The sequence below is a fragment of the Neoarius graeffei genome, chromosome 28 (assembly GCF_027579695.1).
Source record: "Neoarius graeffei isolate fNeoGra1 chromosome 28, fNeoGra1.pri, whole genome shotgun sequence".
Lineage (NCBI taxonomy): Eukaryota > Metazoa > Chordata > Actinopteri > Siluriformes > Ariidae > Neoarius > Neoarius graeffei.
In genome coordinates, this window is record NC_083596.1 from 43,656,214 (window position 1) to 43,669,544 (window position 13,331).

General features: G+C 41.5%; 1 protein-coding gene across 2 annotated transcripts in view; it reads left to right on the forward strand.

Moving 5' to 3' along the window:
- drd2b (dopamine receptor D2b) overlaps positions 1 to 13,331 on the forward strand; it is a 42,171-nt gene that overhangs the window by 363 nt on the left and 28,477 nt on the right. The gene's annotated exons all lie outside the window — the stretch shown is intronic.

Here is a 13,331-nt window from a genome sequence, read left to right on the forward strand (position 1 = left end):
TGTCATCATACAGGATTAACTCAATCTTCCTTCTCAGTTCCCATGCCCTGTTGGTGCCTTGTATTGAGGAACCCATTTCATTTTATCTCCAGCAGTGGTAAATCATGCTCCCTCCAGCTCCTTTCACACTTGACATATTTCCTCTACATGTAGTCCGATGGGAAGCGATTGAATTTAAAAAGTGCTGCTTTCAACTTTTTGTGTCAGGAGTTTAAAAAGTCCAGCTTTCCAGAATAGCCTCAAGTGATTGTGTCTTTTTTTTTCTTCTTCTAACCAATCAGGTCACAAGTTGGGCAGCAAACAAGAAAGCCGACAGTCCCAGTCGAAAAAATAAACTGAATATGCAAAATATTAGTGACTGAAAATGAGGAGCTTAACAAGATAAGTATATAAAACCATTTTGTTAGTTGTAGGATGTTTGTTGGGATCCAAGGTCATGAGCCAGTTCATCTTTAACAGCCGCAAAGCCTACAGTGGTCAGTCACCAGTACATGCTTGTAGACTAATAAGGCAGGCTCAGATCAAATACAGAAGACACTTAGGAAAACGTAAAGATGTGGATGCATGCCAAGTCACGTCAAGCATCATTGTATAAATTGACAAATTAATCAATGGCTACCACATAAGAAATGAATACAATTAATGAAGAGGAGACATTGTGTATGTCACTATGGGAACCTTAACATGATTGTGAATCTGTGGCATATTCCAAGGCAAAGAACAGCCAAGTTGCCCTGATGGTAGCCATAGTTAGAGTAAATGTTGAAAGTTATTATTGAGAGTAATTATATCAGCATGTGATCTTGTCCTAGCTAGATGGTAGCACTGTTATGGCTACAGTCATTGTTGTACGTGATCTGGCTCACAGTTGCTACATGCCCCAATATACAATCCTCCTCGGTCTTCTTTTCCTACAAGTTATGACACGGAAAAATCCCAAAGCTACTCATATAATTCATGAACGGCCCACTCCACATGCGATCTGTCGGTCTCCGTTTGATCACAAAACAATAAAGGTTTCCTGAAGCAACATTTCAGCAACTTCAGATCAATATTAGTATCCCCTGCTGCCGATTTTCTGAATCAAGCCAAAAAGTTAGTCTACTCCGCCGGCACTGCCATGATTGAAAATCATGGCAGCGCATTCCTGCACGCTGATTGGCCAAAGCTTGAACAGTGTTCGTGAACCTTAGGTGCTGTGCTGTCTTACCTCTCAGTGTCCCCCAATCAGCGCGCCCAAATGAACCTGAGAATAATGATTTGAAGCCACATACATAGTGTATCATAAATTTAGATTTGTGCACTACTTGTTTAATTTCCAACCCTTCCATACCATGACACGGTGTGCTGTGGTGAGCCTTTAGTCCCATCTTTGTTACTCATTTTGACAGTACATATTTAAAACATTGGTGTGTTGTTTCTTGCAGACTGTTAGGGTTTTGCTGGGATTTGAACCTGGTTCACTGGTATGATAATCCAGCAAACCCCCACTAGGCCACCAGGTGGATGACTCAAATGCAGAGGCGTGAGGCAGAAGTAGAAAAGTATCAAAAAGTTTATTTACAATATATACAGTCCAAAAAGAAATAATCCAAAACACTCAAGATGAAGGGAAAAATAAAAAATATCCAAAAGTTCAAAGTCAAAACAAAAGCCAAAAAACCAGAAAAGAAAAGGCAAAAATACCAACGCTCAGAAGATCCAAAAAACAGTAAATACTAAGTCCAAAAAGGAAAGCAAAGTGCAAAACCAAAAATACAAAGGCAAGGAACACGGTACAGAGGTAACTGGAGCTAAACATAACAGCACAAAGACTCCATGACAAGAGGACTGAACTCAGGGGTATAAATACACAAACTAATTAAGGACAGGGCGGGCCAGGAAACAGGCAATAAGACAAACACAAAACACAGAACACAGTGGTGACCTCTAGAGGCCAAAACAAACATGACCAAACAAAGGAAATAACAGCGGCCTCTAGAGGCCAAAACAGTCCCAGCCCTAACACAGACGAATTCAACGTCACTCAGCTTTCAACCAATCAGCGTGCAGCAATGCATCATGTGATTTCCAAAATGGCAGCACCGGCAGAGTAGACTGGAAGTTTCCTTCTTAGTTGAAAAAAATCGAACATTTAGATCAGTGTTTTGCAAAGTGTGGTCCGTGGACCACTGGTGGTCCACGAGAGACCTCAAGTGGTCCACGAGGTGATCTACAAATGTAGTCAGCGTTTTCAAGATAAGCTAGCGTATGCTTTGTAACATTATTAGAAAGTTAAATTTATCCAATCTTGTTTTTAATGGCAATCAAACGGGCCTGTAATTTCATCATTATTATTATTTAAAAAGCGTTCTGCATCTGAATTTGCACCACATAAAACTTGTAGTGTGCACATGCTCTTATTCTGCCTCTCGTCTCTAGGCAACAGTCACCTCACAAATCTCTGCCTCACAGGCAAACAGGCAGGCAGACCTGAAAACAAGCAAACGAAAATTCTGAACATATAATAGGCTAATCCTAACTAGCTCGTGTTCGTGGCGATTTTTTTAATTTACTGAAAGTGAAACAACAAGGAGAAGTGGCTGACAGGTTCAGTTAAGAGGAAAAAACCTGACACTACCGACACAAGCATCAATAAGGAGAAAATGCAAAGAAAAGAAGATTCAGTTAGCACTGAGTCCCCAACACAGGAAGAACAAGAAAAACAAGCTCGGCAGACTAAACCAACGGCAAAGGTGAAAAGAAAATACCACAATGAATATCTAAAGTTGGGATTTTTCTGGACTGGGGATTCTGAAGATCCCAATCCCCACTGTGTCCTGTGCTATGAGATTTTAGCCGACGAGGCAATGAAGCCAGCAAAACTCAAGCGCCACATTGAGACGAAACACACAGAATGCCTTGGCAAACCATTAGCATTTTTCGAGAGAAAAATGGAACGATACTTTCCGGAATTAGACATGGACTTGGAGTGGATCAGAAATCCATTTGGAGACAAAACCCACATCGAACGTGTCAGTTCTGCATTATCTGCAAGAGAGGTTGACAGCCTAGTGGACATTGCAGCGGATGGCTCCCTAAAGATGGCATTTAGGGAAAAATCACTAACAAATTTCTGGGTTCATGTGCAGCCAGAACACCCCAAACTTGCTGAGTCTGCATTAAAAACACTCCTGCCATTTTCATCCACATACAGATGCGAGGTTGGGTTTTCAGCACTGGCTGGGTTGAAAACTAAAAAGCGAAACCGAGTCAATGTGGCCCCCAATCTCAGATTAAAGCTGTCCAGCTTGGAACCAGATATTAAATCATTGATGCTTAGTATGCATCAGCACCACTCCTCCCATTAAGAAAAAAAAAAAGAGTCAGTTTTGAGCAGAAGACAAGTAAGTGTAATCTGTTAAATCTAAAATTTGTGGGGGCATCGTGGCCCGGGTGGATGGGACGCTGTGCCATAGATCCGGGGACCCGGGTTCGATTCCGGCCTGGGGTCATTTCCCGGTCCCTCCCTGTCTCTCTCTCCCACTCATTTCCTGTCTCTGCGCTGTTCTGTCCAATGGAGATGAAAAAAGCCCAAAAGATATCTTTAAAAAAAAAAAAATCTAAAATTTGTTTTGTTCATTCATGTTCCTCCTAATTTTGAACAATTTTGAACTATTGATATAAAATGTTCTGATTAACTGTTTGCTGAATTTTAAACCTCCATACTTTTGCCTTTAAAAACCACGGAGGATATGGAATGGATAGGCCTTTAATGTATTTAGTTAACCATAATTTTTTCAATTAAAAACACCTAATAGTACACATCTCTGTATGGTCTGTGTGTGTGTTGTGTGGGGCGGGTGTTGACAGGTGGTCCCTGAAATTTTTTTTTGGGACAAAGTGGTCCTTGGTCTGAAAAAGTTTGAGAAACACTGATTTAGATCAATATCTCATCTCATCTCATTATCTCTAGCCGCTTTATCCTGTTCTACAGGGTCGCAGGCAAGCTGGAGCCTATCCCAGCTGACTACGGGCAAGAGGCGGGGTACACCCTGGACAAGTCGCCAGGTCATCACAGGGCTGACACATACAACCATTCACACTCACGGTCAATTTAGAGTCACCAGTTAACCTAACCTGCATGTCTTTGGAGGAAACCAGAGCACCCGGAGGAAACCCACGCGGACACGGGGAGAACATGCAAACTCCACACAGAAAGGCCCTCGCCGGCTATGGGGCTTGAACCTGGACCTTCTTGCTGTGAGGCGACAGTGCTAACCACTACACCACCGTGCCACCCCTTAGATCAATATCATTAACTTGAATTGAATAACATGTTGGGCCGAGTAATCTTCACTGATTCATGATCAAAATAAGGTTAGTAGACGGACCATGGAGCTGGCAGTCTATGAAATACATGAGTTCTAACACGGGAACGCCCGTCTTTGGGATTTTTCCGTGTCATAAATTGTAGAAAAAGAAGACCGAGGAGGATTTTGTATTGGGGCCTGTGGCAACTGTGATCTGGCTCTGTGTTTATAAGCTTACATCAAGGGAATTGCTAAATATTGCTTTGTCCTTGGGACATGCAGTACCACACTATAAACTGAGTCCGCAAAGGTTCCATGGAAGCATATACCATACAAACTAGCCTCCAAATCAAAAGAAACAGTGTATTTTGACGCTGATCTAAAGTCTAATATAGGTACACCACTTTAATAAGGCTTTGCAATGCATGCAATAATAGTCTTTTTTTATAATGTTGATCTAAAACTTGGGTGGCCAACCCGCGGCTCGCGAGCCGCATGCGGCTCTTTGCCCGGTGTCATGCGGCTCTTACGTTCATATCAAAGTTTGTGTTTGTGTTTTTTTTTTTATGTGCGTGTGCGCTTTGCTTGAGTTCAGTATGGTATTTTCGTCAAATGCATCTTCGCTTTGCTTGGGTATATTACGGTATTTTCAGGTCATGTCAAATGCGCATGTGCGTGAGATAATCGCTAAGTTTTTGGGCAAGGTGTATCTTGTGTCAAGTAGCCTCTCAAAATGGCAATGAAAAAAATGCACAGCAAAACGAAAATATGAAGACGAACATAGGACATTTTTAACAGAGTGGGAGAGTTTTTTGTTGAACGTAATGGCAAGCCATTCTGCCTTATATGTCAGTTGTCATAAGCTCATTTCAAAGCTTCCCGCCTCCCTGAATAAGCAAGGAGCCAGATATGCAACACTAATTGAAAACCTGCACGAAAGCTTTGTAACCCGGTTCCGTGATATACAACTGAAAAGGCCACAGGTTACGTTCCTCGTCGGCCCATTCAATGCGGAGATGGACTGTTTGAAAGCCCCGCTTGTCACAGATGAGGCTGCGGCTGAGTTGGAGATGATCGGTCTTCGTGAGGAAGACCAACTGAAACCTGTTTTGAGGGAAGGCACCATTGAGTTTTGGAAAAGTGTGCCATTGGAAAAATACCCGAATGTGAAACGGGCTGCGCTTAAGATACTGTCAATGTTTGGGTCAACATACGTCTGCGAGTCTGTGTTCTCTACCATGAAACACGTGAAGTCAAAGCATCGTTCTGTTCTGACTGACACCCATGTGAAAGAACTGCTTCGAGTGGCAACGACGGAATACAAGCCAGATTTGAAGAGGATTGTTCAAGGCAAGGAATGTCAGAAGTCCCACTAAGCAACATGCATAGTAAGTGCACACAATATTGATTGCTGTAAATGACTGGCCTGTGGTATTAGTACTGACTGAAGGAGTAAATTTCTCTCATGTTGGCGTGTGACATTTACTATTAATCTGGCTGAGCAGAGGTGCGTGAGCGTGTGTGTCTGTGAGAGAGAGCGAGGGGGGGGGGGGGGCGATGTTCATGTGCGGTCATGTGTATGGTGTGGCTTTTTTTTTTGGTAATGCCATGAGTCCCACTAAGCAGCATGCATAGTAAGTGCACACAATGTTCATTGTTAAAAATGACTGGCCTCAGCCTGTGGTCTTAGTACTGTAGGAGTAAACATGTTGGTGTGTGACATTTACTATTAATCTGGCTGAGCAGAGGTGTGTGTGTGAGAGAGAGAGAGAGGAAGGGATGGGTGATGTTCGTGTGCCCATGTGTATGATGTGGCTCTTTGCGGTAATACAGTAAAAAATGTGGCTCTTGGTCTCCAACTGGTTGGCCACCCCTGATCTAAAAAATGTCAATCTTTGTGTATCTAACATTAGATTCACTTAATTACTCGCTTATGAAATCTTGCTTGTGCTATCTTAGATAAATCTACAACCATCTTCTGGTTTTATAATCCTGTTGAAAATGCAGAGGGGGTGAATATTTGTGAGGCAGCTTTTAGACGTGAATATACACTCACTGGCCACTTTAATAGGAACGTGTTCTTGATTCTAAGATTCTTGTTCTTGGCTGCAGCAGTGGAACCCAATGTGGTCTTCTGTTCTGCTGTTGCATGCTGAGATGCTTTTCTGCTCGCCATGGTTGTAAAGAGTTGCTATGAGTGACTATCCTTCCTGGCAAAAAAGCTCGAATCAACCTGGCCATTTTCCTCTGACCTCTCTTATCAACACAACGTTTTCACCCACAGAACTGTTGCTCCCTCACTCGATGTTTTTTTGTTTTTCGCATCATTCTATGTAAACTCTAGAGACTGTTGTGTGTGAAAACCCCAGGAGATCAGCAGTTTCCCAAATACTCAAACCTGTCCATCTGGCTCAAACCAACACCCATGCCACAGTGAAAGAAAGTCACACTTTAAGATCTCAATAATTTTTCCCATTCTAATGTTTGAAGTGAACATTAACTAAAGCTCTTGATTTGTATCTGCGTGATTGTACGCATTGTGCTGCTGTCAAGGGATCGGCTGATTAGATAACTGCATCAAACAGAAAGTACAGGGTGTTTCAAAAAATTTGATATTATTTGAGATGTAAATATCACAGAAACCACATAGTCTAGGCATATGAAACTGAACAGGCTTAAAGTGCCATTCCACCATTGGATGTACAGTGGTGCTTGAAAGTTTGTGAACCCTTTAGAATTGTCTATATTTCTGCATAAATATGACCTAAAACATCATCAGATTTTCACACAAGTCCTAAAAGTAGATAAAGAGAACCCAGTGAAACAAATAAGACAAAACTAATATACTTGGTCATTTATTTATTGAGGAAAATGATCCAATATTACATATCTGTGAGTGGCAAAAGTATGTGAACCTTTGCTTTCAGTATCTGGTGTGACCCCCTTGTGCAGCAATAACTGCAACTAAACATTTCCGGTAACTGTTGATCAGTCCTGCACACCGGCTTGGAGGAATTTTAGCCCATTCCTCCGTACAGAACAGCTTCAACTCTGGGATGTTTGTGGGTTTCCTCACATGAACTGCTCGCTTCAGGTTCTTCCACAACATTTCGATTGGATTAAGGTCAGGACTTTTACTTGGCCATTCCAAAACATTCACTTTATTCTTCTTTAACCATTCTTTGGTAGAACGACTTGTGTGCTTAAGGTCGTTGTCTTGCTGCATGACCCACCTTCTCTTGAGATTCAGTTCCTGGACAGATGTCCTGACATTTTCCTTTATAATTCGCTGGTATAATTCAGAATTCATTGTTCCATCAATGATGGCAAGCCATCCTGGCCCAGATGCAGCAAAACAGGCCCAAACCATGATACTACCACCACCATGTTTCACAGATGGGATAAGGTTCTTATGCTGGAATGCAGTGCTTTCCTTTCTCCAAACATAACCCTTCTCATTTAAACCAAAAATTCTATTTTGGACTCATCCGTCCACAAAACATTTTTCCAATAGCCTTCTGGCTTGTCCATGTGATCTTTAGCAAACTGCAGATGAGCAGCAATGTTCTTTTTGGAGAGCAGTGGCTTTCTCCTTGCAACCCTGCCATGCACACCATTGTTGTTCAGTGTTCTCCTGATGGTGGACTCATGAACATTAACATTAGCCAATGTCAGAGAGGCCTTCAGTTGCTTAGAAGTTACCCTGGGGTCCTTTGTGACCTCGCCGACTATTCCACACCTTGCTCTTGGAGTGATCTTTGTTGGTCGACCACTCTTGGGGAGGGTAACAGTGGTCTTGAATTTCCTCCATTTGTACACAATCTGTCTGACTGTGGATTGGTGGAGTCCAAACTCTTTAGAGATGGTTTTGTAACCTTTTCCAGCCTGATGAGCATCAACAACGCTTTTTCTGAGGTCCTCAGAAATCTCCTTTGTTCATGCCATGATACACTTCCACAAACATGTGTTGTGAAGATCATACTTTGATAGATCCCTGTTCTTTAAATAAAACAGGGTGCCCACTCACACCTGATTGTCAACCCATTGATTGAAAACACCTGACTCTAATTTCACCTTCAAATTAACTGCTAATCCTAGAGGTTCACATACTTTTGCCACTCACAGATACGTAATATTGGATCATTTTCCTCAATAAATAAATGACCAAGTATAATATTTTTGTCTCATTCGTTTAACTGGGTTCTCTTTATCTACATTTAGGACTTGGGTGAAAATCTGATGATGTTTTTGGTCATATTTATGCAGAAATACAGAAAATTCTAAAGGGTTCACAAACTTTCAAGCACCACTGTATTCTTTGGCATAAAATACAATATATTTTGACAACATATATAAATGGTATCACTAGATAGAGAAATCTTTTAGCTTCAAAATGATATATCAAACATAATTTTTTGACAACGACAAGTATATTAATTTTGCGACCAAAGTCACCTACCCTTTTAATTTCCGCGCGTGATGTCATCAGCAGGTTCCCCTTCTTGTGTACCACGTGACGTGTGACGTGGCACATATCAGCAATGGCGGATAGAACGCGATAAAAATAATACCAATAAATCTAGCTAATACCAATAAATCTAGCTAACTGAAAGATTAACTCAAAATTTTTCGCAATTTTTTTGGCCCCCATATACGAGGAGAAATGACTCTCTCACTTTGGGGGTTTCCTGGTCTAAAAATAGACCGACACGTGGTACACAAGAAGGGGAACCTGCCGATGACATCACGTTTCACTACCGCGCGGAAATTAAAAGGGTAGGTGACTTTGGTCGCAAAATTAATATACTTGTCGTTGTCAAAAAATTATGTTTGATATATCATTTTGAAGCTAAAAGATTTCTCTGTCTAGTCATGTTGTCATAAAATATATTGTATTTTATGCCAAAGAATACATCCAATGGTGGAATGGCACTTTAATGTTGAGCAATATAAGATTTAGTCCTCAAAATTTGAATGAGAAATTCAAAAGGTACGTGGATTCCATGAACGATTTCACAAACTTTCAATATTCGTGAACCCGCTCGACCGTCTTTTCCAATGCTGGTAGTCATCCAGATCCTTTTGCCCTGCACAGACAGCCTTCCTTTTTGAACTTTTTTTGCCATGTCCAAATCTGCATTGCAGTTAGTACATTTTTAAAGAATTCTCTCAAAAACGCACGCTGCACAGTCTTGTTTGACTGTGTTCGAGCCAGTGTTGTATAGTAATGAAGTAAAAATACTTCACTACTGTACTTAAGTACATTTTGGGAGATTTTGTACTTTACTTGAGTTTTCAAATTTTTTGAGAACTTTCACTTTTACTTCACTATATTTTTTAACTTAATTGCATACTTTTACTCCAATACATTTTCAAAGAGACGTTTAGTTACTCGTTACAAAAAAAGAAAGGAAAAAAAACGTGTTTTAACCCCACTGACTGCAACGAAGTCAGGACGTGCCTGGGCTTGTTCACCACTTGCGCATGACAACCAATAGGCTACTAGCCTGGCTAACGCGACTTCAAAGCTCTCCGAGCTATTGGTCTGGCCAAGATATTAAGCCCAACCGTTTCCCAGAGCCCGTGGTTGACCCGCCTCCCTGAAATGCCTCAGTTTGCGACTGGTTGAAGCCAGAAAAGGCTGTGACGAAGCTTAAACCAATCAAATCACTCTTTCCTGTGACGTATGTGACGCGATGGGGCTAACTGGTAGATTAAACTCTTACCAAAGCCGGTCGGGAGCAAGGCGAAAATGTCCTTCCTTTCAATAAATACCTTCAGGGCTGCTTTTTGCTCCGTTTTCAATGAGAACTTCCCGTTGAATGCTTTCAATACAGCATCTATGCGTAATAGATGCGGAAGCGTGAATGAAGCGCTTCCGGCATAGATTCTGTAAACAATCTATGGCTTCCGGTCGCAGTTCTACTACGTCAGTGCCTTGAACACGCCTCTACCCAGGGCCGTTGGAGATGCTCAAAGTTGATTGGTTCCCGATTTTTCGGGAGCTTGGAAGAGCTGTAGATAGCCTGCCTGGCCAGACTAAGCTCGCAACAGGCCCTCGTGTTGCATCACGCTTAGGATGGGCGGGCCCAGGCTAATAGGCTACACCTGTTGGCTTCACACAGTAAGCAGAAAGCTAGCTTCGCAATCAACAGCCCTGATGGAAGAGGTGACGGAGACAGCAGCTACTTCGGCTACAAATGAAGAGGAACCTGATGATGAGCACCCCTGGCCATATTTGAACACAATGTTCTCTTACGTTGATGTGAAGGATTCGTCCTATCGAATGAAGTGCCTCTTATGCCTTCCAAAAAACGTGGAAATTCTTTCTTATAGAAACTCCCCGTCCAATCTAAAGAAACACATCGAGGTTTTCTCAGGTTTTTCATTTTTCTCCAAATTACTTTTTTCTTTTGATTATTATGACAGCAATTGGTCGTGTATGCACCTCCATAGCTTATAAAGTGCAATAACAGTAGCAGCTTTATGTTTTTTTTTCTTAATGGTGTGATGTATGCCTAATTTTCAGTACTTTCTCTTAGTTTAAAAAACAAAAGGAAAAAAATGAGAAAAAAAAGTGTCAAAACTGTGGTCTCCATCTTCAGATGCCAGATGGGCAGCTTCATTTTTCTCCCAATTTATTTTTTTCTTGTTTATAATGGTTGTGTGTGCACCTCTATTTTCAGCAGTGTAATTGCTTGTCATGAACCATTGGTGACAAATTACCTTCAGTTTACCAAAATATTAAAAATATTACAAATTCAGGGCGGTACGGTGGTGTAGTGGTTAGCGCTGTCGCCTCACAGCAAGAAGGTCCTGGGTTCGAGCCCCGGGGCCGGCGAGGGCCTTTCTGTGTGGAGTTTGCATGTTCTCCCCGTGTCCGCGTGGGTTTCCTCCGGGTGCTCCGGTTTCCCCCACCGTCCAAAGACATGCAGGTTAGGTTAACTGGTGACTCTAAATTGAGCGTAGGTGTGAATGTGAGTGTGAATGGTTGTCTGTGTCTATGTGTCAGCCCTGTGATGACCTGGCGACTTGTCCAGGGTGTACCCCGCCTTTCGCCCGTAGTCAGCTGGGATAGGCTCCAGCTTGCCTGCGACCCTGTAGAAGGATAAAGCGGCTAGAGGAGATGAGATGAGATGAGATGAGATTGCCTTTGCTTGTTTACTTTTGCGTGTACTTTTAATTACATTACTTGAGTACATTTATTTTTGCATTACTTGTCATACTTAAGTGCAAGAAATGTCAGATACTTTAAGACTTTAACTCGAGTAACATTTCAGTCAGTGACTTTGACTTTTACCAAAGTCATTTTTTGGAAGGGTACCAATACTTTTACTTGAGTGTGATTTCCCAGTACTTTACACAACACTGGTTCGAGCGTACTTTAACACACAAAACGCCTTTTCTTTTCCAGTGAATGGCATTTCTATACCTAAAAAGATAAAAACAAAAAAACATTAAATCTAAAATTTTGACCTGTTTCCACACATGCTGTTGAAATTTGAGGTCAACTGAACGAGAATTGGCAAAGTTATTAGATTGTGAAATGACATCAAATTTTTTTGAAAACAGCCTGTACATGGGTGTTCCTAATGAAGTGGTTGGTGGGTGTAAAGTCCCACAGGAATCTCACTTAAACAATGCAAGGAAAAAGAACAGCCGGCATCGTACGGTATATCTAAATTCTCTGACTCTCCTCTAATTGCACAGAGCAGAGGCAAGAGCAAGCAACATTAAAGGAACAGTCCACCGTACTTCCATAATGAAATATGCTCTTATCTGAATTGAGACGAGCTGCTCCGTACCTGTCCGAGCTTTGTGCGACCTCCCAGTCAGTCAGACGCGCTGTCACTCCTGTTAGCAATGTAGCTAGGCTCAGTATGGCCAATGGTATTTTTTGGGGCTGTAGTTAGATGCGACCAAACTCTTCCGCGTTTTTCCTGTTTACATAGGTTTATATGACCAGTGACATAAAACAAGTTCAGTTACACAAATTGAAACGTAGCGATTTTCTATGCTATGGAAAGTCCGCACTATAATGACAGGCGTACTAACACCTTCTGCGCGCGTCGGCAGCGCATTGATATCTGAGCTCCATATCAATGCGCTGCCGAAGCGCGCAGAAGGTGTTAGTACGCCTGTCATTATAGTGCGGACTTTCCATAGCATAGAAAATCGCTACGTTTCAATTTGTGTAACTGAACTTGTTTCATATCACTGCTCATATAAACCTATGTAAACAGGAAAAACGCGGAAGAGTTTGGTCGCATCTAACTACAGCCCCAAAAAATACCATTGGCCATACTGAGCCTAGCTACATTGCTAACAGGAGTGACAGCGCGTCTGACTGTCTGGGAGGTCGCGCAAAGCTCGGAGAGGTACGGAGAAGCTCGTCTCAATTCAGATAAGGGCATATTTCATTATGGAAGTACGGTGGACTGTTCCTTTAACATGAAAACGGAATCTTAGACATTTCAGAAAAATCATGGTAGATGGTCACAGCTAATTTTCCGTTTTATATTCATTTTGAGAATTTTCAGTGAATTTTGCCTGCCAAAAGAAAAAAAAAGCTTCAGCAAATTTAATACCCACCATTCAGTTTTATTTTAACAATATACACACAATCATAAATTCTGATGTGACTTTAAAACCGAGGTAAATCACTCTGCTAAAATAGTGTTTTGTTTTGTTTGAGCATTCCATGACTTTCCCAGTCTTTTGTTTCCCCGTCCCAACTTTTTTGGAACATTTTGCAGCGTCAAATTTATAATAATGAGTGTATTTTCCAAAAAAAATCCCAATAAAGTTTATCAGTTTGAACATTAAATATCTTGTCTTTGTATTGTATTCAACTGACTATAGGTCGAAAAGGATTTCATAAAAGGATTTGCAAATCATTGCATTCTGTTTTTATTTATGTTTTACACAGCGTCCCAATTTCTTTTTTTGGAATCGGGGTTGTAGACCTCACTCCATGTTTGTTTTGAAACACCCACTTTTTCCCAAGCTAATGGATAACCAAAGCTGCATGCGCCCAAA